Here is a 25,145-nt window from a genome sequence, read left to right on the forward strand (position 1 = left end):
GTTATCCCCTAACTGTGCAGTTCCTCTAGGATCTACGGAGCATTTAAGCACCTCTCAGCTAGTTTTTTTTTGTTGTTGTTTTACGGCCTGTAACTTTACTATTTTTGTTCACACTGACCGCTCTAACAGCAAGTTTTCAGCCACAGCAAACAGCTGTTGAAACCCACTATGAAGTGCCTGCCCAGCACCAAATGGCAGACAAAGTTAGCGACTAGCTGGTGAAAATAGTGGAGCATTTAGCAGCTTCACAGCCAAATATTTTCCTCAGAAGTTAGAGATTGTTAGAGACCAAAACAAGTCAACTTACAATTGTCAGATGGACAGAAACACGACTATCTAATCTAATATTGCTGCGTTGCCTACTGGAGGCATTTGTATGCTAAAAAGTTAAAAGATGATAATATGTCGTTGTATTTACAGCTTGTTCCTGCTGCCCCCAAGTGACCAAAAAATCTATTATTGCAGGTTTAAAGACGTTCAGAGGACACCGACAATATCTGACGCTCTTCCAAGAACGAAGAAGAACGATTTCACTGTATATCCTTTTGTCAATGTCTTATTTGATGATGACTTCGTGCCTTTGTACTTTTCAAAACCGGTTGAAATCTAAAAATCCAGCAAAATTAACACGACACCGTCGCAAAGCAATTCACATCAGACTGAGAATGTTTATGTTGACAGATGACACACCGCTATGGATGGCGAGTTTCAGAGACCTCTGGGAGAAGACAAGTTTAGACTGGGACAGGGCACATTCTCCACAAGTGAATCACTCTCTGGAGATGCGTCTCCCCGTGAGGATTTGAAGCTCAGGTCTAAAAGGTCATGAGGTAGATTGTGAGAGGGCTGACAGCAACACATTAGCCATTAGTCTGATTCAGAGGTTGAAACAACATCACTACAGGCTGTCACACATGTATAGATTACGCTCACTCAAGCGGGAAGGAGAGTATTGCCACAATATCTTTTCTCAAACCAGGGTGCAGTTTTTCTATAGGTATGTCGTTTAAGTGCTTCACGTGGCTCAGCAACTAAAGGAAATTGGAAAGTAAGGGAAATTTAACCTGCAGGTGATTCAAATTCCAATCCAAAATTATGTATCACATTGACGTTGAGCAAGATTCTCCATATGCTGCATGTCAATCCTGTTTTGAATCATGTAAATTTAAAAAAAAAAAAAATCTTAAAATAAATCTTCTATCCGTTACAAATCTTTACAATCTGCCAACTGCACATGGGGACTCAAATCCCTTACCAAAACCCAATCATCCAGTGGATTGCAGAAGCTAGAGAGTAATGAGCAGCTAACAACTGATGTAATATAAAAGGCATCTAAAACAGCAGAGAAAAGCCCTGTGGATGAGTTCTTACCCCACCCCTGAACCTGACCTTTCCTGCTAGTAAAGGCAATATCCTGTGGTTGATCTCTTCGTCTCCCTCGACCAACAGAAAACAGATGTGGAGCTCATGGCCTACACACAGTCCCGGGCAGGGAGGAATCGACATGGATGCAATTTGGGGTTTTTTTTGTCTTCAGAGAATCAAAAAAACTGCAGTGAAGGAGCAGATACTGATGCAAGGGTATCGAACAGATGTACAGACAGGTGGTTACAGGAGGATGTTTGAAGTGCTGGACCAGTTAGTTGATTAATCAATTGACAGAAATTAACGGACAACAATTTTGATAATCAGTTAATCTAAGAGTCTGCAGCCATGGGGGAGGTGGCTATTATTTTTGCAGGCATTTGGACATACCCCAGAGAATTGGACAAATTGAAATATTGATGGTGAGAGTTATCAATTCACTAAAAAACAGGGAATCACCAAAATCAGTAATCTTCATCCTCTGGGAAATGTCTGGACAAAATCAAATGGCAATACATCCAATAGTGGGTGAGATATTTTAGTCTGGACCGAACGACAGACATTACCATCCCTTGAGTCGTGCCGCTAACGTGGCTAAAAATCCTAAATGTGAATATTTGCTGTTCATTTCCAAGCGGCAACCTCTGGTGCTGAAAAATGAAGCCAATGCGGAAAACTGCAGTTCCTCAAATGGCCACTTGAGGCTCCAAAAGGGTCAATCCTCATAGACCTCCATGTTAAAATGTCCAACTTTACAGCAGAAATAAACATGTTTACAACCTGGTACAAAAAATAAAATTCGGTCTCTGTAGCTAATATCCCCGTTCATGACAACTGTACGGGGGTGGATTTTTGTAAAACTAACCTGCTTAAATAATATTAAGACTTAAAGTTAGGCATAATTGAAGTCAGTCACGACGGCTCTTCTGTCTTTGGGGGAGACGTCACGGAGACTACGTCCATATTTTATACAGTCTATGATCATCTCAGATGTATGTAATTGTAAACTGAAAAACAATTTAAATTTGTCAGCTTGGAATCTGGGAAATTGTGCATTTTTCTATATTTTCGAACATTTTATATTCTGAACTATTCATCAAAGAATTACAAGATAGATTTCTTGAAAATAAAAAAAATAATCCTGAGTTTAAGACTGTGATGTTTTTATTGCTGACATGTCACAGCTGAAAGAACACTAAACTGACCCTGTAACCATGTAATGGAGGTGTGTGTGTGTGTGTGTGTGTGTGTGTGTGTGTCACAGCTGTCACTGGTGCCACATTGCACACTGCTGAGTCGAGCTTCCTCTCTGAACCATTTGGACTGGGTCATTCATCCTAAATGTGTTGTTAGCACTTATTCTCGACTGCTTCAGCTGTCAATAACCTCGCAACTACTTAAGCAAAACTGGCTTTGTGTATGTGCGTGTGTGTGTGTTCCTCTGCAGAACCACAGCGGTGATGCCAACAAGCCAGTGAGTAAAGATTTGGCCGAATCAAAGTTGGCATTTGCTGCACTCAGGTTTCACTGCGGTGCAACTTCCACATTGTTGCGGTGAATTCCCCCACTCCAGTAGAAGTGCTCGTGATAGCTGACAGTCTGCGGTTGTTCATTGCTGCTGGCCCACAAGAGCCAGGTGCTACTACGGCCAAGTCAGATCTCAGGCCTTTGGTGACGGGAGGGGGACTTCCCTTGAAGTCGGAGGGGATCTTAGCGTATGTGTATGTTTTTGTTGGCCCAGGACCTGCCAGTAGCAGCTGTCAGAGCGTGTCACCAGGTGAGATGTTGTGGTAATTGGAACTAACTATGTCCACACTAAGCCGGCCAATGTGTCTTTTTCTCACCATTTCATCCTTCTGTTCACACTAAGCCTAGCGCAATTAAATGACTATGTTGTGCTCCTACTGTTGTAAATGAGAACAACTAAATCCTGAGTTTGCTGTAATAAAATGCTTGAAAGAAAAAGAGGGGACAGAAACGAGATGTAACCAGTTGAGATTCAACAGAGTGACTGGGCTGTGTCTAGCCAGATGCACCGACTGGAGGAGGACTAAGAACGGGAGGTTTAACCATGTTTGCATTGTTTAGATGTTTTATTGAGGAAGGAGATATTTCTGAAATCACTAGTGTAGGCACGTTCACACATTTCCCATATTAGAGCGGAAGTCTATTGCAATATTACTATTAGGGATGTCACCAGAACCGATACTTTGGTGCCAAATTGATGCCAAAATTCTGAAAACATGACGGTACTTGACGGTTTTTACCTTGGCTTGAAACAAACTCTGTCTCATCGTCCAGGGACCGATAGGAAAAATTCCCTGATAATGCTACAATGGGAAGAATAAATCCCTATTGAAATCGGCAGGAGGAGAACTAGTAACACTAGCTGTTATGCCGCTGAGCAGCACAGTCCTGCTTGGTTAAAGAACAGAGCTAACAGCTAATATATATAGAGGTTGCATTGAGTTACACAATGATACATTCAGGCTCTATTCAGTAAAAATGAGGTGAAGGTTACCATGATGACGTTATCATGTGTTCATAGGTAAACTTGTAATATGTAGCTTTGGTGAGGAACTTAAATAAATCCAGTTGTTTGAAGGAGATGTTTTCACAGCAATATAAAATAGATATTAGAGAGAGAATTATGACCTGTTTAACTTCTTAACATAAACCAGTATTAAAGGAGTGAATGTTGAATTAAATGGGGTTTATTGTTGTGCTTTTGTTTCTTACCGTGGTATCAAATTAGGTATAGGGAATCGTGGAATTTAGCTTGTATTGGTATCGACTACTAAAGTTCTGGTATCGTGACATCCCTAACTGCTATTGCACTTCTATAAAGTTGGTGGACTCTCAAGATAGAGTTTAAAAAAAGGGAAAAGAACGATCAAAATCCTGTCGTTTAGTCCATCGGATGGAAAAAAACCAAACATTACCCATAATGCAACCAACTATATTTTCTCATTACAAAACATTCTAAGCCCGGACTGATGATTAGGAAGCTCCTCTGCCACAGAAGACATGATACTAGCTTCACAAGCTGAGCAGTACTCCTCATGACGAGTAAACTGGCACTTGTGTTTAAAACCAGTGGAGTGCCCCTTTAAATGTGTGTTCTGATTGATCTGGTTTAGTGGGGCAGTCTAAAGTATATCAGACTCTAAATGTATTCAATCAAGAGCCACATTACAACCACTTCTAAACACAACTTCTGGTAAGTGTTAATATAGGCCTAACCATTTTAATATTGCTGCCTTCTTACTAGGGCTGTCAAAGTTAAATACTTCTCTATGAAGAGTAATGTGTACTTTATTGCTATACATGCAGCCTTCCACTCTGAGAAGAAGAATGTCATGAATGTAGATGTTCTGCTGTCCTCACCAACTTCTTTTTCCTGGAATGCTTTGCTACGCTACGACCACCTGTTGACACCGCTGAGTTCAGTCCGAGAACAGCCTGACATTACCCAAATCTCACAATGTGAAACAACCGAGCACAAATATGGCCCTGCACGTAACCAGCACGGTTTTCATCCCACTTTCTCTCTAATGAGCTGATTACAAAACATGAGCTCCCTTTGGCCCAGAGCCAGGGCGAGAGACCGAGAGACCGAGAGAACAGAGAGAGGAGGAGATGATGATGATGATGATGGCAGCAACAGACACGTTGAGAGGGAGGAGGGGGAAAGTTGCGGAGCTTGTTGCTAAAGACAACCACATGTCTTTATATATCCAAGCACAACTGGGTCTCTCCGTCTCTTGTCTCCGGCTTCTATCTGAGAGGAGACTGTGGCCTGGCACTGAGTCAGCGCCATTTGGAATCTAATATCTCCCATCGTATGGAAACGTAAGAAAAGCAGCCCAACCGCCCTGCCCTAGAGGCCGCGTCGACTTTGTAGCTATGGGAGGGCTGAGTGTAAATCATAACTTACTCACCCGTTACCCTCTCCCCTCCCAACGCAAACCCCAGAGTTAGGAGCACAAACAGATCCCACCTCCCTCCCCTCTTGCTTTCTTTCTCTGTATGTTGGCTGCATTTTGTTGTCAGTGGCCTCTGCATAGACCCCAATCTCTGCCTCTGCATCAGATTAAGGCCCGCGGCAAACAGCGCAGACAATACGCCATTGTCTGCTAGCCTGTGTGTCACTCTATCTCAACAGCTCACAGTCACATAGCGAAGCCTGTTGGGCTGTTTGATGAGGAAGTGTTAATGATACAGTGGAAGGGAGATCATGATCCTTCTCCTTACAGTCTGCCCGATGGCACTATAACAGCTGATCATCTTTTTACAACTGCCAGCCAGGACTTCATTTACCAGATGAAAGCACCCATGAGCTCTCATATTATACACCATGCTATCCCACATAGCTGCCAATTATTTAAAATAATGACCAAAAGGCCCATCACTATTTACTAGAGATGAAAATGATGTCTTAAAATTGCCTGTTTTGTCAACCAACAGTTAGTCTTGATGCAGGACTGCCATGCTACACAGGGTTCCTCCACTTTAAAGGTGCAGGTTACGCGTTAACGCAAATTCGTTTTAACGCCAGTAATTTCTTTAACGCATTAATGCAATCGATATTTCGGAGGTTGTAGTGGCTCAGTTTTAAAGTTAGAGTGAAGATACTGGCATCATATGAAACTACAAAATGTTTCACTAGCTTGTCGAGAAGGAGGTTAAATAACGCTCCAAACTTACACTAACTTTTGGCGAGGAAAAACTGTCATGGCTATTTTCAAAGGGGTCCCTTGACCTCTGACCTCCAGATATGTGAATGAAAATGGGTTCTATGGGTACCCACGAGTCTCCCCTTTACAGACATGCCCACTTTATGATAATCACATGCAGTTTGGGGCAAGTCATAGTCAAGTCAGAACACTGACAGCTGCTATTGCCTGTTAGGCTGCAGTTTGCCATGTTATGATTTGAAAATGTATTTGTAAATGCAGTAATGCAGTACCTGTGAGGGTTTCTGGACAATATTTGTCATTGTTTTGTGTTGTTAATTGATTTCCAATAATAAAAATATACATACATTTGCATAAAGTAGCATATTTGCCCACTCCCATGTTGATAAGAGTATTAAATACTTGACAAATCTCCCTTTAAGGTGCATTTTGAACAGATAAAAAATAATGCGATTAATCACAATAAAATATTCTAATCGATTGACAGCCCTAAAGAAAATGGTGAAAAATCCCATAATACCTTTCCAGAGCCCAAAGATATTCAGTTTGCCACCATAGAAGACATCAGCAAACATGCACATTTAAAAAGCTAGAACTAGAGAATTGTGGGAATTTTGTTTCTTAAAAAATAAAGCAAAGAGTGCAAAACTCATTGCAGCTCTAAAATTGTTGAGACGTGAAGCCAAATGAGAAGATTCAAAGCGTCGGGATAAAACAACGTGTTTAGTTCCCATTGTCTGTGGAGTTTATCTTGTGTTGAGATAATGAAATTAGCTCCACCATCCCCCCTCCTACAAATGAACTGACCTTCCGTGACCTGGGCAGGGTCCCCCCAGTACACCCCAGAGCTACCAGCACCATTGTTCCATTGTAGGCCGATAGACAATGATGAGGTTACTGCTGAAATGCTTTTGGGAAACTGGGTTTCCGATGAGTCAGTATGCGAGTGAAGGAGTGAGTGCGGAGTTGGGAAAAGACGTGATGGGAAGATCTCTGCGCCGTGCCGGTGATGACACATCATGCATCACACAGAGTACACTGTATATATACAAGACTCAATCTGTTAGAGCGTTCCTCCCTTTTGGAGGAATTATTATATTACCTCAGCCAGCTCCATATTGGAGCTGGCTGAGGTCCTTCTGCAGTGTGAGAATCGCAGAGGCGCCGGCATAGGGAGAGGGTTGTTAGGACCTCGTTGCATGACGTGGAAATACTGTTTCCGCTGCAATTCCAGACGAAGGGGAGCGCCTCCGGTGATTGATGAGGTCAATCGGCCTGTAATGAGCTTGTCGGTTATTTTACCATACAGCCATTAAAATGGCTTGTTAAATGCACATCAGGCTCCGCCGCCCGTTTCTCAACGACATGTGTTTTTTTAGAGGCCTTATGGCGTGAACATGTTCTTTTGACGGCAGTGGTACAATCCAGCGTGACCTCAGTTTCTGTTCTGGGATTGGAGTGGCCACTCATAGCTGCTCTAGTGTAAAGAGGGGGAGGGGCGGGGGAGAAGCAGGAGGACCGTTGAAATGTGCAAACCCCAACCCAGATATGATGTGAGCCTATTTAACCTCACACACTTGAGGGAGAATGAACAGGATGCTTCGAGGGGAGTGAAACAAGAGGCGTTAAAACAAGCAGGGATTGTCCAGCCGCCGTGCCTGCATGCCAAAAGCAAAGGAGATGGGGATTCAGTGAAGGGCTCTACAGATGAATGTAAGCGGCCATCTCTCTCTCTCGCTCTCCCACTCGTCTCTCCGTCTGAAGTGCAGGCTGACTGTGAGAGATCGCTGTGGCATCGCCCGACACGTAGCTTGCCTTTTACAGCCCCCTAAATGGCCATTAAAGTCTCATCAATTCATCCCTGCACATGAGTCAATCCACAACACACCCCGACAGCCAAAGTCCCACTCCGATCACTGATGATAGAACAATATTTCTCACCATTAATCATTATTTGTTAAAATGATTAAGTAAAAGTAGCAAACAATTGCTGATTCTCAAGTTGTGAATACTGATATTACTGTTTCCTGTGCCTAAAATGAAGGGGAGACAATACAGGTGAATAGGGTAAAAAAAAAAATAATAATAATAGATATCACTATGAAACTTCCCCAGTTGATTACTGACATTAAGACAATATTTTTTTGAATTACAAGTTTTCTGAAATGTTATGTTTAAATATGCAAATGAGGCATTACCTAATGCTAACTTTGGGTGAATTTAGGAGAAATCTACAGATTTTAAAAAGTGAGAGAGATTGCTGATGGTGGGACGGAGGGGATGTGGATGGATCCAATTTTAAAAATGGCCTGTGATTGGTCTCTACTGTATATCTCCTATATTTTATTATCCAGTACTATATCACTTTTTTCACTATATTCACATTTGTAATGGTCCCATATCTCGGTTGTTACCCTGCACTATGTTCATTTTTAACAGTTTCTTCTGCACTATATTCACTTTTTTAATAGTCCTGTATCTCAGCTGTTACCCTGCACTATATTCAGTTTTAACAGTTTTCTTCATCTCCTGGTATTTTTATATCTGGTATATTTTTTGTACTTTGTACTTTGTACTACTGCCTTTTTACTAACATGTTTGCACTATGGAACTGTGATGCTGGAAACTTGAATTTCCCTCGGGATCAATAAAGTTACTATCTATCTATCTATCTATCTAAAATCTTCCGTCATGGGCTAGATGTTTTAAAGCCTGAAAACAGAGCCATGATGCGGTGCAGAAGTCTAGATTTCTTTCAGAACACTTGAATTACAATATGCTGAAAGGTTATTATGGATGTTATGCCCAATGATGCCAAAAATATACTGCCTACTGAAGCTTCAAGCCCAACTGTGATGTTGGAATGTCCTTAAAATGTTGTGTTATTTCTACGCCACCCCATGAGATCAGGCTCAACTATGCTACTCCACCACCTACGGCCAACCAAACATCCATTCTCTGGGCTTTGTATAAAGTCACTCTATTATGGGAAATGTAGCACATCAACTAATTGAAATGAAGGAGAAAAAAACTGAGAAGAAGGTTGGTACAAAACAACAACAGGTCATCACCAAATAACTCCAGAAACACACTGAAGAACACGTCTATGATGAGACTTTACTGTGAGGATGATAATGACTCGTAGCTATAACTACAGTATGTTTAGCAGCAGGTCAGAGGTTTACACAGCGATTAAGGGGAAACGGCAGCAGCTACCCTTCATCCACCGCCACTAAATTCCAGTGCAAACATTTTTCAGCCAAACCACAGAGGCCTCAGAAGCACCCACCCTCCCACACACACACACACACACACCACCTACCGCATCCCCACACACAGGCTGCGTTTTCTTACAGCTGCCATCACGGGGTGACAGGCCGCTGAATGGCTTCATCGGTACAGTACGGCGTGTTAGATCAGTGGAACGAGGGTCACGGTGGGATGGGCTGGGGTGGGAAGGTATTCTCTCCTTTTTTTGTTTCTTCTTCAACTTTTTACTGAGTTTACTCAGCAGGAGTGGGGGTGGTGGTGGTGGTGGTGGTGGTGGTGGTGGTGGGGTGTGCTCCTCCCCCTCCTCAGAGTCACTCAGACTTCACCCTCTTCACCCTCTCCTCCAACCCTCCTCTCTGTCCCTGTACGCTAGACTTCATCGGTATTTGCTTTCAAAAAAAGCTGTACCCCCCCACCACCACCACCGCCACCACCCGTCTCCTCCTCCTCCTTGCCCTATACCCCTCCAACACACACACACACAACACAGTCACTCCTTTTCCAGTATTTGGTTCATTAAATTTTCTGCGGACTTCCAGAAAAGAGGCAAAAAAGAAGGGAACCAGATCAATAAAGTGGGGCCTGTGCAGAGAGGCGATGTGTGAAAACGGGGGCTCCAGCAGCATCCATACAACAGCACCCAGGGGCCGGGGCTGTGGAGATGAAAGTGACATGGCCACTATGGGTCTCCCCCGAACTGAGGCTTGAATGAGCTGAATAGGCTCATCCATTCTTTACTCCTTTCACTCTCCGTAGGCCCTAACTGTTGGAACTCTTCATTCCTCACAATGGCCAAATGCACTAAAACTTTTTCTTTCTTTTTTTTCTCATGCAAATCACCTCAGCCAAGACTGACTGGGGTTGTCATCATGTGAAGCGGAAAAAACACACATGCACGTATATACTCCTTTTTTTAAAAATGTTGTTATTTATGAACTTTTACACATTTGTGAACTTTTTTTTATTTACTTGAATTAGTCATCTATTTAAAAGCCTGCGCTTCTTATCTTAAACCCCAATAATGTTACAACTTTTCTAGGTCTGTTTCTCATCAGCATGCACAAAAAAAAAAAAAACGTCATCCAAAGAGGGAGCCCGTTTTTCAAATGTGAATTATATGGGGAGAAAAAAAAAAAAAAAAAAGCTTTAAGAAAACACTTTCATTTATATGTAGGCCAAAACAACTAACACAAAAAAAGTGGGACTCATAAGTCCACACATGAGTTTGGAGATCATTAGCAGCGCCTGTTAGATAGGAGTAAAAGCCAACAGCAAATATAGCTGCTTAAGGGCCCCACAAAGGCGTCAAGTGTTTGTTGACTGCTCAGGCTGGAGAGCAAACAGTAAACTCTGAATCTTTCAACAATAAGTACACATCTCCCACAGTCCTGTCACAGGCTGCTGCTGCTGCATCCCTCACACTTTCTGCCTCATGTTTGGGTCCTTTTGCTTTGTAGCATTAAGAGATTAAAAAAAAAGCAAAGAGTGGGGTGACATTGTAATTGTTTTAACAGTTTTTCATTCAAAGGTGAAATGGTAGAAAAAAAACACACAGCTTAGTGGTTTTCTTGATGTTGGAGAATGTACCTAATTTGAAATGTTGCATGCTATTTTAATTGTTTTGTTTTTTATCTTTAGTTTGAACCATAAAAGCACTGTTTTTTGGAGACCTGAGTGGAAAACACACTCCAGACAGTTTATGTTGAACTATTATAAAGCTATGCAAAAAAGGGATTGGCGCCGAGCTTTCTGATCACATCTCTTCCCATATGGATCAAGTTGCAGGACAAAACATTTTTTGGATTCCTGTGTCAGATAAGTTCAAAGTGCAAATGAGATGTGAAGCTGCCCCCTGTTAAAGCCTCATCTGCCGCTGACACGCACGGCAACAGAGAAAAGCAGAGAAGAGAGGAAAGGAAAGCAAAAAAAAAAAAACACTGTTAACTCCACTGAAGTGAGACTATAAGAGCAGAAAAAGACCAAAAACACAGAAGCTGCTGTCAGCATCACCACAGACTCCCCTTACCTTCCGCTGCCGTCTCTTTTTCACTCCCAAAGCCGAGGCTCTCTCTCTTCCGCTCACTCTTTTTTTTTTTTTGTCCCGAGGAAAACTTTGCCTGGAGTCTGATTCCCGTAAACTAGGAGGACTGAGCTGGCACCACCATTGAACGCAAAACGCGCAAACAAGCCTCTCCGGACTTTACGCGAAACTCCATGAACCGAAAAAACAAAAAAGTTTGGAGACGCTCAAAGTTCGCACTACCAGCATTACCAAAGCTCCTCTAGTCCCGGAGAGAGAGTCAAGTCGAGTCGAACTTTTTCTTACAATCCATCTTCTCCAGAGAGGTTGCGCTCTATAGCGTGTGGAGTGCTGCTTTGCGCGCTTTTCAGCAAACTAACATGATGCGTAAAACAGATTTGTTTTTCTCTCTCTCGTGCGTAAAGTCTGCTGCGTAAAAGTTTGGAACTAAAAGCGGGGGTTTCACTCGACAGTTGTTGCAGAGACATGCGGTGGTGTTGAGATCTTCAGGCTGCTGATCTGTTTTCAATCCGAACCCCCCACAACCCCCCTCTCTCACTCCCCGTGCTCCCTGGTGAGTTGGGCCATTTGCTGCACCAGATGGGCCGGGCTAACTCTATCCAGCAGTTGCAAGACGGAGGGAAAAAAGTTAGATAAAGTTTCATTTATTGTTCGATTTTTCACGGGCTTTAAAGGGGACATATCATGCTCATTTTCAGGTTCATACTTGTATTTTGTGTTTCTACTAGAACATGTTTAAATGCTGTAATGTTAAAAAAAAACTTTATTTTCCTTATACTGTCAGCTTGAATATACCTGTATTTACCCTCTGTCTGAAACGCTCTGTTTTAGCGCATTTTGAAGAATTGCAACAGAATTGTGTTGCTAGGCAACAGCTTGGTCCATGTGTACTTCCTGTCAGCTGATGACATTCACATACACTGCAACCAGGAATAAACTGGGACATATTTAGAATTTTACGTTTAAAATTGTGTAAAGGGTCTAAATATTGTATATTCACGACATCATGAATGGGCAGAAATCCTGACGGCTTGTTTCAAAAGCAGAGTTTCTGAATACGGGCTGTGTGTATTTCCCTGTGGATTGAGTGTTTCGATACTTTCACAGTATTTATATAGGACTTAAGCCTGCTTTATAATAAAAAAAAACATGAAAATCTCACTTTTTTATAATATGGGACCTTTAAGAATGTCTATTGGAGCCGGTTTTGGTTTACAAGTCACAGGAGCTATCACACATCATCAGCTGCAACTGTAGAGCTCCACAAAGCTTTTGTTAACATCAAGTTTCTTGCAGTTGTAAAAAAAAAAAAAGAAGAGAGCTCTTGAAGCTCTAATTGTATTGTTTTTCTTGAGTGATTCCTGTGAGTGGGTGGACAGATGATCAAGGCGCTCTCAAGAACCAGAACAAACCAAACGCACATTCCCCCAACAAACACATCCAGACCCTATAGTTAAAGCTCGTTGATTTTAGCAAACAGTCTTCATAATTCATGCTTTGTTTATTCCCATCCCTTTTCATCTTGGTTGGAACCTTTCATTCAGCAGGGCATTCCTGTAGGGTTTGTTATCCAAAGTAACCCTGTCCGTGCCAGTGTAAATGCTCATTTAGTGTTTTTAATTCATGGTTATTTCTAAGGAAAGTGAAGTAGAGAGAAGAAAGAAAATTCCTCCCTCTCTGTGTGTACAGTTTTTTTTTTGCTATCCTGGAATACGACTTGGCCACAGATTAGCTGTGTGATTTCATTATTTAAAACATGAATTTAGGGATACACAACATATACTGTAAGCGCAAAAGTGAAATGATGAAGGTCTTGAAACTAGATTAGATGATAAAGCAGAAACATCTTTAACCCTCCTCCTACCGCCCGAGGTCTTGTTTTTGTCATATAATATCTCACAGATGCTTTATTCTATCATTCCAATTTTTCACAACTTTGTCAATCAATTTGTTCCTAATGACTTCATATCATTGTTTAGTGCTTTTTAAAAAGACTGATGTGTTATTGCAGCCTGTTTAAATATTTAAAATAGAAAAGGTGGATCAAATGTTTGCCATGGGTCCTTATTTAAAGTGTCACACACTATCAGGGCGGCACTCACACTTACTCATGTGCTCTGTCTATTTTCATTTTACACAATATGCAAATTAACTGTAATTTTCCTAAAATAATAATTATCTGTTTTTCTTCAGATGACATTAATTACATAGCTAATAACATTTTGAGAATAAGTAAGTTCACATTTTGCTATGATGGTTGTTTCTTACAGTAGTTTATTCAGTCTGTAGTCCTAGTAGGTGGATGAGGGTTAAAGGACCAGTGTGTAGCATTTAGTGGGATTTATTGGCAGAAATGGAACATGATATTAATAAGTATGTTTTCTTTAGTGTATAATCACCTGATAATAAGAGTGGTTAGTTAGCTTAGAATGAGCCGTTTATATTTATGTAGGGAGTTGGTCCTCTTCACGGAGTCCGCCATGTTGCACCGCCATGTTTCTCGAGTAGTCCAGAACGGACAAACCAAACTCTGTTAACACTTCCTGCTTGGGCCGGAGTCGATAACGTTACTCACTCCAAAATATAAAAAGACTTCTGTCAGTTGACGTCCATGTTCCGAAGAAAGAAGAATCATTGCTGCATAAAACACACTAAAAGCAAAGCAAAGACAGGAGAATACAATATAAAAACACTGTTTTTGTCACAGTCCATGCATTGTCAAGATGTTCGGACCATGCAAAAGTCTTTTCATTAATTCAGTATCTTCCAACTAGGGCTGTCAATCGATTCAAATATTTAATCGCAAATTAATCGCACATTTTGTATTTGTTCAAAATGCACCTTAAGGGAGCTTTATCAAGTATTTAATACTCTTATCAACATTGGAGTGGACAAATATGCTGCTTTATGCAAATATATGTATATATTTATTACTGGAAATCAATGAACAGCACAAAACAATGACAAATATTGTCCAGAAACCCTCGCAGGTACTGCATTTAGCATAAAAAAATATGCTCAAATCATAACATGGTAAACTGCAGCCCAACAGGCAACAACAGCTGTCAGTGTGCTGACTTGACTATGACTTATAAATTATTATTAAAATATGCCCCAAACTGCATGTGATTATCATAAAGTGGGCATGTCTGTAAAGGGGAGACTCGTGGGTATCCATAGAACCCATTTTCATTCACTTATCTTGAGGTCAGAGGTCAAGGCACGCCTTTAAAAATGGCCATGACAGATTTTCCTCGCCAAAATTTAGCGTAAGTGTGGAGCGTTATTTAGCGTAGGTTTTCTAGTTTCATACGAGACCAGTATCTTCACTCCAGCTTTAAAACTGAGCCCGCTACAACCTAAAAATCACAAGTTGCGTTAAAGAAATGATTTGCATTAAAACTAATTTGCATTAACGCGTTATCATGTGAACTCTGACAGCCCTACTTCCAACAAAACGTAATCTTGTTTAGTTCTACTGAATCATCCGTTCATGTATTATCATATATATCAAAGCAGTGTTTCCCAAACTTTTTATTTTTAAATTTTAATGGGAACCCACTGTATAAAACTAAGAAACCATCACAACCCAAGTCACAACAGGCCTTATCTATACATCGTGAGAAGAGCAAAATTGTGCATAAATGAACGTTTCTGACCATTTTTACCGCCATTTCCACATCACCTTATATTATCTAGATCAGGTAAGGCAGCCATGTCGAAGAGATATGTCTGATAAATCACAACTTTGTTTTATGCATGTCTTATTGAAAACTTACATGTTAGATACTTTATAAATGAGACCAAATAAATGCATTGACGTGGATTTAACAGGCTCTCAACAGAATGAACGCTAGCCTGTCATATTAGATTCAATGTGATTAGTAGGCTATACATCAGAACAATACCAACATCTAGGCCCTCATGTGGCTCAAAGGTGTCTTGCAGATATACACCTTAAATAAAAAACGATGGAAGAAGCTGCTAAAATCTCCATCAGTGGGTCCCGACCCAGTACAACGGAGGGACGGGGGTAATATTCATAATTTTAAAAAAATGTGGTCAGAGATTAAAGTCGTAAATTTACGAGAAAAAAAATCCCAGATATTCTCTGAGATTAATGCAGCAGATTTATGAGGAAAAAAACTCACAAATTTGCAAGATGATATGACCCAGTGTCACTCAGTAAAAGTACTCTTTTCACAGTCTTTCAGGTGTGTTACATTAATATATATTTTATATTATTGGATTATTATCTTGTATTATTATGCATCCATGAGTAAGCAACATTTTAATGTTGTAGCTGGTCAAGGTGGAGCTACTTTGAACCACTTTATATAGTGTTGGGCACTTCATAACAATGCACCATATCTTATGAACTGATTATATGTTTGATAAATGCAGTGGAGCAAAGTAAAGTAAAAGTACCTTACAATCTACTTAGTTATGTTGTGAAATGAAATGCTACCACACAGTCCTCAGTATGAGGCTGCTTCCCCTCATGGCCTCCACACTCACTCCGTCATGTAGTTTTCCCATGACTTGCTCATCCCGTACAGAGTGTAAGAGGCAGTTTGGTATCTCTAAGTGACATGCCTGGTCTTTTATATGTGGGAGAGAATTCACACAAACATGGTAATCACATGTAAACTCCACACAGACTAGTCTCCCGGTCCTTACGAGACAGCAGACAAAACGAGGTGGCTAGATGAGAGGTTGAAAAGAGACGAGTCACAGAGGGACGGTCAGGCCTGGTTGCTTTCGTGGCTCGAGGTGCTGCCACCTATTGTCTCTCTCTGTGCCTGCATCATGCCCGAGTGGCCACTCTCTAAACACGCCATGTGCACATGAGCGACCTGTGCAGCTCTGAGCTTGAGCACGTCCTCAGAGGGTGAATGCCAGTGTCAGGCTCTCTGGCCTTCTCTCCCGTGCCGGTCTGGTCTTACAGGCAGGAATTTTAATGAGCTCGTTGGGCCTTTTCTGATTGGAACAGAAGAATGTAACTGCAGAACACTGACAGTAAAGGATCACAGAGGGAGGAGGAGGAGGAGGAGGAGGAGGAGGAAGAAGAGGGATAAAGTTGAGGAGGCGAGGAGAGTTTGATAGGGAGACCATAAGATTATGGTTTGATCATATTACCTCATGCATTCCTTTGTGATAACATCTGCAGCCTGTGATGGTGCAACTCGTTATTTACCCAAATGTTTATGGGGCACATGTTGTTTAAATGAACTCATCGCCTCTTTTAGTGGATAATCCAAAACAAATTTTCATATGATGTTGTGGTCAACATCTTGTTATGATGCAGTGTGTAGTTTTGACTGATACATTGGTAAGCTAGTGATCATTGTACTGCTGAGTCATGTTGACGTGATGAATATACCAGCACATTTGTCATCAAAATGAGTCTCTTTACCCATTTCAGTGTTTAGTATGTGTTTAGTATACATATTTAATTCATGTTTTTGGTAAATGTCTTTCTCTTTCTCTGAATTTCATGATCTAATGCTTTTTTTCTGAGGTTTTTCAAGCCTAAATGCGAAATGGTTTGATGCCTTATGAAGGTCAATGACTGAAATGTTGGTTCTTTAAAACTATTTTTGAGGTTTTAACAAATTTTTCTGCCTAAAAACCACAACAAAAGAATCTTTAGAAATTGGGTTGTTCGCACAAAAGCAAAATATATTAGCTCATAATGATATTATTACTATCTACCAGGCACCTTACTCACATGTATAGACCAAAGAGCTTTTCTAAACCAAGGTTATAATAGTTCTGCATTTTCTATAAGTTTTTACTTTATTTTAGTTTTGATTTTTTGATTTCATTTTAGTTTGGTTTTAGCTAGTTTGCTTTTTTTTTTAATTTAGTTTCAGTTCTTCAGAAAGGTTGTATTAGTAGATGTATTTAGTTTTAGTTTTACAGTAGTTTTAGTTTGTTTTTGTTATAAAGTCTCACAAGTATGTGGCTCTATATACATACAGAATACATGATTGGAGAACTGTGTAGGAATGGCCATAATGTTTAATGTTTAATTTTTGCGCAATGTACTTTGCGGCATAGCGCCATGTGGAATATCAAGTCTGTTTAATTTCTGTGCTTCAATGTCACAAGAGTCGACAGAAATGTATGCCGTCTCCTTTTTTTGGTAGTGATATATTATAGCTAAAAAAAAAACTAAAATTAATTTACTTACATTTTTATTAATTTTGTATTTGTTTTTTAACCAGGCAATATCATTTCAGTTTAGTTTTAGTTTTTCTTAGAGTATCGTTTTTATTTTTTAAATTTAGTTTCAGTTTACCAACAATATTTGTCACTGCTTATTTTATTAACCCTGTCCTGAATGACAGTCTGTTCCATTGCTACATTAGTTTTATTCATATAGCCTCAAATCACAGCTTTGCCTCGGAGGGTTTTACAATCTGTACAACATAAAAAGACTCTCTATCTTTAGACTCTTTAGATAAATAAGGTTGACTTCACTCACATCCATGTAGAGTGGACGAGGTGAGTGAGGAAGCCCTGTGCTGGAGTACAGTAGTGACTTTGTCCTCTTATCTGCTCATCACTGAGCTGACAGTCTATTCAACCACACTCTCTGCGGCCTCCACAGCACTGCACTGTTTCCTCAGGGCAGCAGACTGGCTCGACCTCTCCCCGTGTCTACCAGGTTCAGGTTGTAGATACCCATCGACGAGTGTTCAGACAGGAGCTTAAGGTGATTCAAACATTTTACTTTACATATGCTAAATAATTAAAGTAATTCAAAAATAAATATTTTATTCAATTTTTGACTTGGGACATTTCTTAAAGTCTACTGGTTTACTCTTCTGCATCGTACACGTGTTATACTAGGGCTGTCAATCAATTACAATATTTAATCCCGATTAATCCCATGATTAATTGCAAATTAATCACACATTTTTTATCTGTTCAAAATGTACCTTAAAGGGAGATTTATCAAGTATTTAATACTCTTATCAGCATGGGAGTGGGCAAATATGCTGCTTTATGTAAATATATGTATATATTTACTATTGGAAATCAATTAACATATATCAATGACAGATATTGTCCAGAAACCCTCACAGGTACTGCATTTAGCATAAAAAATGTGCCCCAAACTGCATGTGATTATCATAAAGTGTGCATGTCTGTAAAGGGGAGACTCGTGGGTACCCATGTTAGGAGCGTTATTTATCCTCCTTCCCGACAAGCTATTATGACACGGTTGGTACCAATGGATTCCTGAGGTCTACTACTATAATAAAATACTATACCAGTGGTTCCCAACCTGTTTGACTTGTGACCTCTTTAGAATAGTCATGTCTACTTGTCACAGGTTGTGGCCTTCGTGTGGACATGAGATGTGAGCAGTTCAACCAAATAGTTTTTTTTTCTTCTGAGGTTGTTTCATTTGAGGGACTTTTAAAGGCCTGAAGTGGTGAAAATATTCAGGATTTCAAGAAAAATATCTGCTGACCCCTCAGCTTGACCCCCAGGTACCACAGTATTATACTTTATTGCTATAGATTTTTAAAAAAGTACTTTGAAGTTTGAACAACTAACTTGTCCAATAGAAAAAGGAATACATTCAGTCGGTCTCACAGAACATGTTAGTTAGAGGAAGCAGTGGTGTGAATTTCTTAGAAAATGCCGCCCTCTATTGGTCTTTTGAAATATTACAGCTTGTTTGTCACACAAGGCTCAGTCATTACATTTTTATCCTCCTTGAAAAACAATGCCTGTTTGCTGCTGTGTTTACAAGCCTTTAGTTAAAAGGCCCTACACAGCCATGGTCCACCCACACTGGTGTTGCTTATTTTCCCTAATAACTAGACTCCTTCTCAGTACCGTATGGGCGTTTAAACACGGTGTTTGATTAACATCTCTCTGACCCTCGTCCTTGTAGTTTGGTTGCATCTGTTCAGGTGGGAAAAGTTGTACCTTTATCATTCTTATTGGTTCGTGAAGTTCGGTGACCTCATGTTAGTTCCAGCACAGCTCCACCCTGAGCAGAGAACCGCTGTGTGACTGTGCGGGATCATTAATACTCATAGTAAAGACCTGTGAGTGGGAGAGGCAGCACCATTTGGAACAACAACCCTGTAACACCAAATCATCTCACTTTACCATTCATTTATGCAATATAAACATTGTCAAGTTATTGTTTAAATATGTGCAGTATCTTGAAAGAAACTTGAAAGAGATTGAAACATCCACTCGAAGATTTCTAACTGGAATCCACTCAATGACAAACAGCTTTTCCTTTTTCTCTCCTTTATTTTGTAGGTTGAGATGAAAGTTCAGTTGATTTTGGAATTATTATCCATTTCATTTAGTCATTAGCCATTAGCCATTAGGTGAAAAACCTTTGAAATAGAAAAGATACAGAAAAGAAAATATACACATTATTACAAAATAAGTATAAATAAGAACAAATTCATTTTATGAGTCTTTGAAAAATTCATTAATCCTCATTTAATTTAATACACACACTCCTATTATTTATTTTCTATTTTTTCTTTCTGATTTATTTATTTTCTATTTTTCTATTTATATTATTTTCTTAATTGCTATTTATTAATTTTTATAAAGCTTAATTTCCTGCAACCTTCAGTTTGACTTGACAAACATCATGCAATAACCTGTACATACATCTTTTTACTGTCTACCAACTAGACCACAGCCCCCTGTTTGCAACAATTGAATCTGAATGTTTGTATGTTTTATTAGGTACACCTGTAAAATCTGATGCAATCCAATACAATACTGCAGCTCGGTCAAACATCCTACCTTTACAAAGATAATAATGTTCAGTTTTCACTGACACGGTCAGAGAGGTACACATTCAACTCTATGTTTATTACTGAGGTTGTTGTTTGTAATGGTGTTGTATGGGACAGCATTGTATTGAAATGTGTTTGTAATATTCATTTATGTATGTATGTGGTGGGCAACATTAGAGCAAGCAGAGCTCCTGAACAACATGTAAGATTTAAGAGTAACTGAATGATTTAACTGAGAAGTAATTAGATTTATTGAAATAATCCCAGTCTTAACTGTGGAGACATGAATCTGATATTTGTATATACACTGTCCAATATATCATACAATATAATGCATTAACCCTCTAAGACCCGCGGGATTACTGTCTTTCAGAAGCTGTAGCAGGTTCAGTTTTAGAGCTAGTGTGCGTGCTAGTAGCGTGAAAGTACAAATATCATATGAAACTAGAAAACCTCAGGAATCCATTGGTACCCCGTCGAGGAAAAACTGGCATAGCCATTTTCAAAGGGGTCCCTTGACCCCTGACCTCAATATATGTTAATGAAAATGGGTTCTATGGGTACCCACGAGTCTCCCCTTTACAGGCATGCCCACTTTATGATAATCACATGCAGTTTTTTGAATGCAGTATAAATGTGTTATTGTCTCCTATCCTAAAATGGTGTATCTGAATATTTCTGCATACTGGGCTCCATAAACAGTCTTGAATTACATACATTGGGTCTCACTGTAAAGCTGAGACTCTTGTGGATCCAAAGAGCCCAACTTTATTCATGTGTGATGATGTTAGTCCCCATAGGAGCCATTTCATTGTAGTGAGACCATAATGAAACTTGACCTCACTGTATAAAATGACCTGTAGTGACCTCAAGGATAATCACAGCCTCATGAAACTTTACAGCCACAAACTAGAGACCTAGAGCATTCAGAGGATGGATGGATCAAACTACAGACCTAGGGCATTCAGACGATGGATGGCTTCCCTAGCTAGAAAATGCAATTCTTGCAGAAATTTCCAAATGTCAAAAGTTTTTGTTTCCAAATCACAACATGTATTTTTCTATGGTGTTCCTCAAGGTCTTGGTGTCTTAATGTGGTATTTTGGAGGGATTATTGATCATTCTTTATCAATTTTAGAGTGGTAGAAAATGGTTAAATTTAACACCAAATCTGTGTAACAAATAGTATCAACCCCAAATTTGCTGCAACAACTTATGAGACAATAATAGAGCATGGGGATGACCATGTTATACTTTCATCATAATGTTCGAAACATTTATGCACTTTTACAATTTATTTTAATGAATTCATGTTTATTTCTGATTAATAACTAGAACAACTTGACACACAGTGCTGAGCTGCATCTCATATTAATCTTCAGGTTCACAGCTTTCAGATGATGAACACCACTTCTGTGTGAGGGTTAAAGAGAAAATCTGCCACTTTTTATGTGGATGTCCAATCAGTATTGATGATAAATGAAACAATAAATTCCTCAGTGTGTGCTATATATATATAAGCAGAAAGTTCACAGAGTTCACAGCTGCAAAACTTGTTGTTCTTTTTGCATCCAGTGCCGTCATTTGACGTGACAGTGAAATAGCTGGAGGCCAGGAAGAACCGCAGGCTGCTATTTCAGCTTGAATTACCATTACACAACAGTGTATATGCTGTATGCCTTATAAGGACAAAACATTATACCTGATAGTTACTCTTTAAATAAATTGAATATACTCTTTTTGTGACAAAAGATTTCTGATTCATGAGATTACAACAAAATGTGTATCCTTCAGTTGGACTGAACTGTAGTTGACTCAAAATATGTCGAAGAACCAACAAGCTATCCAATTTCACAGTTTACAGTTTATAGGATTTCATTGTTCAAGTTGGATCACACATGAACACTGAAACTGAAAGAGGATCTCCCAACCTCTGAATTCAGTGACATTTGGTCTTTGGATGTCCCAACCACAGCAGTTAGAGTGTGAGTTTCGTTGTGACAAAATTGTCCTGAGCTTGTAAGCCTCAGTTAGGCATTTGTTCTGGCTCCGCTTTGGGAATCCCCATTTCCAGCATTCTCAAAGTGGCCATCACAAAGGAGCGTCCGTCCGGAGGTACGAAAGCTACAAAACAGCCCTATAAACTGAATGGAACTGTCTTAGTGGCTATTTCCTTGCCTTGGGTGGTAAATCACAGCGTTTGTCTAGGTCCAGGTTTATGTTGTTTGTGCACAATCTGCCACCACTTCAAAGCTGTGGGAGGGGACCGAAAGGGGGGTGGGGGAGGAGGGTGTTGTCCCCTTTCAGTGACTCATGGTCAACCTCAAAGGATCCGGTCTATTACATCCGGTCCTGGCATTTTGTTGGCTTAACTGGAAGAAGTGGTCAAGAGGTTGTCATTGTTTGAGGTTTTTAAGAATCCTGCAGGTGGGAACAAGTCATTTCAAAGTTTCAAGACTTCAAAAACCAACTGAACCGCCTCGATTGCTAATTCTACTTTCATCTACAGGAAGAATTACAAGGCTGCTTCTCTCGGATATGACTTCGCCTGGGACTTTCCTTCATCTCCCCTCTGAAGACCATGAGAACGTAGTTCTGGTCACTTGAGGTCCAGACTCCCGACCACAGATTGCTGCAGATACAGTAGCTGTCAGGCTATCCACAGCCAAAGCCTCACCACAGCAGTCACAGCTGGCTGAGTGAGCTGGCAGTATAAAGCAGGCCACAAGTGCCCTGTCTTCTCTGACTCACGGCCCAGTCTGGTTTTCCGAGTCACGGTAGCGTGCGGTGCAGAGCCCATGGAGGAGCATCAGACGCCAACACGCACCCCCGACCACTAATCACACATTAACAGTCCTCTCTCAGGGGAGGAATCAGTGAGGGAGTTCTGTGATGTCTCCAAATGATCCAGTAAAAAAAGTTCCCCCCCGCTGTTACGGTAAAGAGGAGCAACAAAATCACACATTAGAGGAAGGTTTACAGCTGGAGCCAGTGTTTTTCTTTTATAGAAGTAATAAATGTTGCTTTGTGCTGAGTTTAGATTCTCACTTCAGAGATGTGTGCCAGGTGTCAGGTGGGATACCTTTAGTGAACACTAGGAGGAACCAGTGATCTGTGGTCCTGTGTAAAAACAACTTTTTTTTTTAAATTTCATGAATTCAAATTTGTATCTGCTTATTGCTTTGATATTCTAGTGGTTTTCCAGGTCAATGTGTATCTGTTTTAACAGGTAACACATTCTCTTTTAGCCTAATGGTTTTAGACATATTCCTTCCTAATGAGTGATGACAGAAAACCTTCCATTGGATTTCCACATGCCAACAATATTAATAAAAACCTGTAGATTTGAGAATAATAAAATAAATGTGAATGTACTTTATTACTAATTAAAACAAGCATTGGATTGCTCTTTGCCTGAAATAATCACTTTCTACAGAAAGGCCCCATGATGGGTATTTGACTGATTCTATCATCATTTGTTCACTTGATGACATCATCACTGAAGAGGTGAGTCCACTACTGAAGATGACTGCTGAGGGTTATTCAGTTTCACCAGGTACACGTTTGACATGTTGATAAGTCCTCGAAAATTTGAAATTCCATGCAAATAGATACAGCATTTTGTTACTAACTTGTTCTAAATGCCATTGCTTCAATATTCCAGTAGGTTTATGATAACAACACTGGATGGCTGGGGGGGAGATGTCTGATCAGCCTCATCCATAAAGCATTAATACCACTGGTACTGAAGTGCTTGAAGGCTCAGGTCAAAGTGAAACCATTTCAGAAGCATGGTGCCTGACAGGGTTCGGATTCAAAGTGACCCAGGTTTGACATTTTCATCTTCAACAAATATCCACAAAGAACAACGGAGATCATTGCTGTTATATAGTACATTAGACCTGAGGCCACTGTGACGTCCTGTAGGAGACAGAGACAGAATAGTGTGACACAACCACCCTGCACTTTTTCTCAGTCTTTGCTAATGATGGTGTGTGACCAGGGCAGGATCACCCTGCGAGGAGATCATGGGAGAACCTCTATTGGAACCCCCGTTCTTTCCACTCTCTGTGAGTTGTGTGTGTACCCTGTTGTCTTTAAGTATGCAGTGCACACAGTGGGCTACACGTGGCAGCTTCATTATATTTTAGCTACAGCCCCAGAAACCAGCCCGTATGTTAGCAATAATACTATTTGATGTATGGTCAAATAGCTTGTGAAAACCCCCTCCCCCCACACCTTTCCAATGTCTGAATTGGGGGCTTTGTCGGACAACATTTACAATCAGATCAGGATGCCCACAGCCACTGGCCAGCTGTGCAAAGGTGAGTTTTTAAGTTCTCTCTCAAGCTCTCATTGTTATTACCATATTTGAGTGATCATCACATCTCATCCCTCCCTGTGACGGCCAGCTTTTCAATCCGTCTTTCAATTGTTGCCATCGGAACAGGCATAAACACTTTTGCCTTTGGATGTGGGCAGACAAAACTTCGTATGAACAACTTAGTCCCGAGCACTGACACCTTTATCATTTTAGCTTATGCTTTAGTTATGGATGGATTACTGAACGGGCCTACCAGGCATAGGCCCAGGGGCCAAGGGGTCAGGGGTCCCAACTCACAAAATGTAGCTGAAGAAAACACATAACGATCACAAAGAGACGCTAAATGACTACAAACACACACAAAAGGACTACAAATGAACAAAAATGACCTCAAAGAGACATGCGATGACTATAGAGATGCAAAACGACCACAAAGGGATGCTGATTGACTGGGAAACAGACACAAAATGCCCAAAGATGTATACATTACGACTACAAACGACCCAAAACGACCCCACAGAAACGTAAAACGCACTAAAAATAGATGCAAAACCACTACAAGGAGATGCAAAATGACCACAAGGTGACCCAGAGTTACAACAAAAAGATGCAAAATAGATACAAAACAATCACAAAGACATGCAAAACGACCACAA

General features: G+C 40.3%; 1 protein-coding gene across 2 annotated transcripts in view; it reads right to left on the bottom strand.

Moving 5' to 3' along the window:
- The window catches only part of gli2a (GLI family zinc finger 2a), a 95,848-nt gene extending 83,820 nt beyond the window's left edge, over positions 1-12,028 (bottom strand). For both annotated transcript variants that reach the window (XM_037790508.1, XM_037790507.1), the window contains exon 1: positions 11,359-12,028. The gene's annotated coding sequence lies outside the window, so the exon portion shown is untranslated. The remainder of the gene's footprint in view (positions 1-11,358) is intronic.
- Positions 12,029-25,145: the final 13,117 nt, after the last annotated feature.

Source organism: Sebastes umbrosus, chromosome 13 (assembly GCF_015220745.1).
Source record: "Sebastes umbrosus isolate fSebUmb1 chromosome 13, fSebUmb1.pri, whole genome shotgun sequence".
NCBI classification, from domain to species: domain Eukaryota; kingdom Metazoa; phylum Chordata; class Actinopteri; order Perciformes; family Sebastidae; genus Sebastes; species Sebastes umbrosus.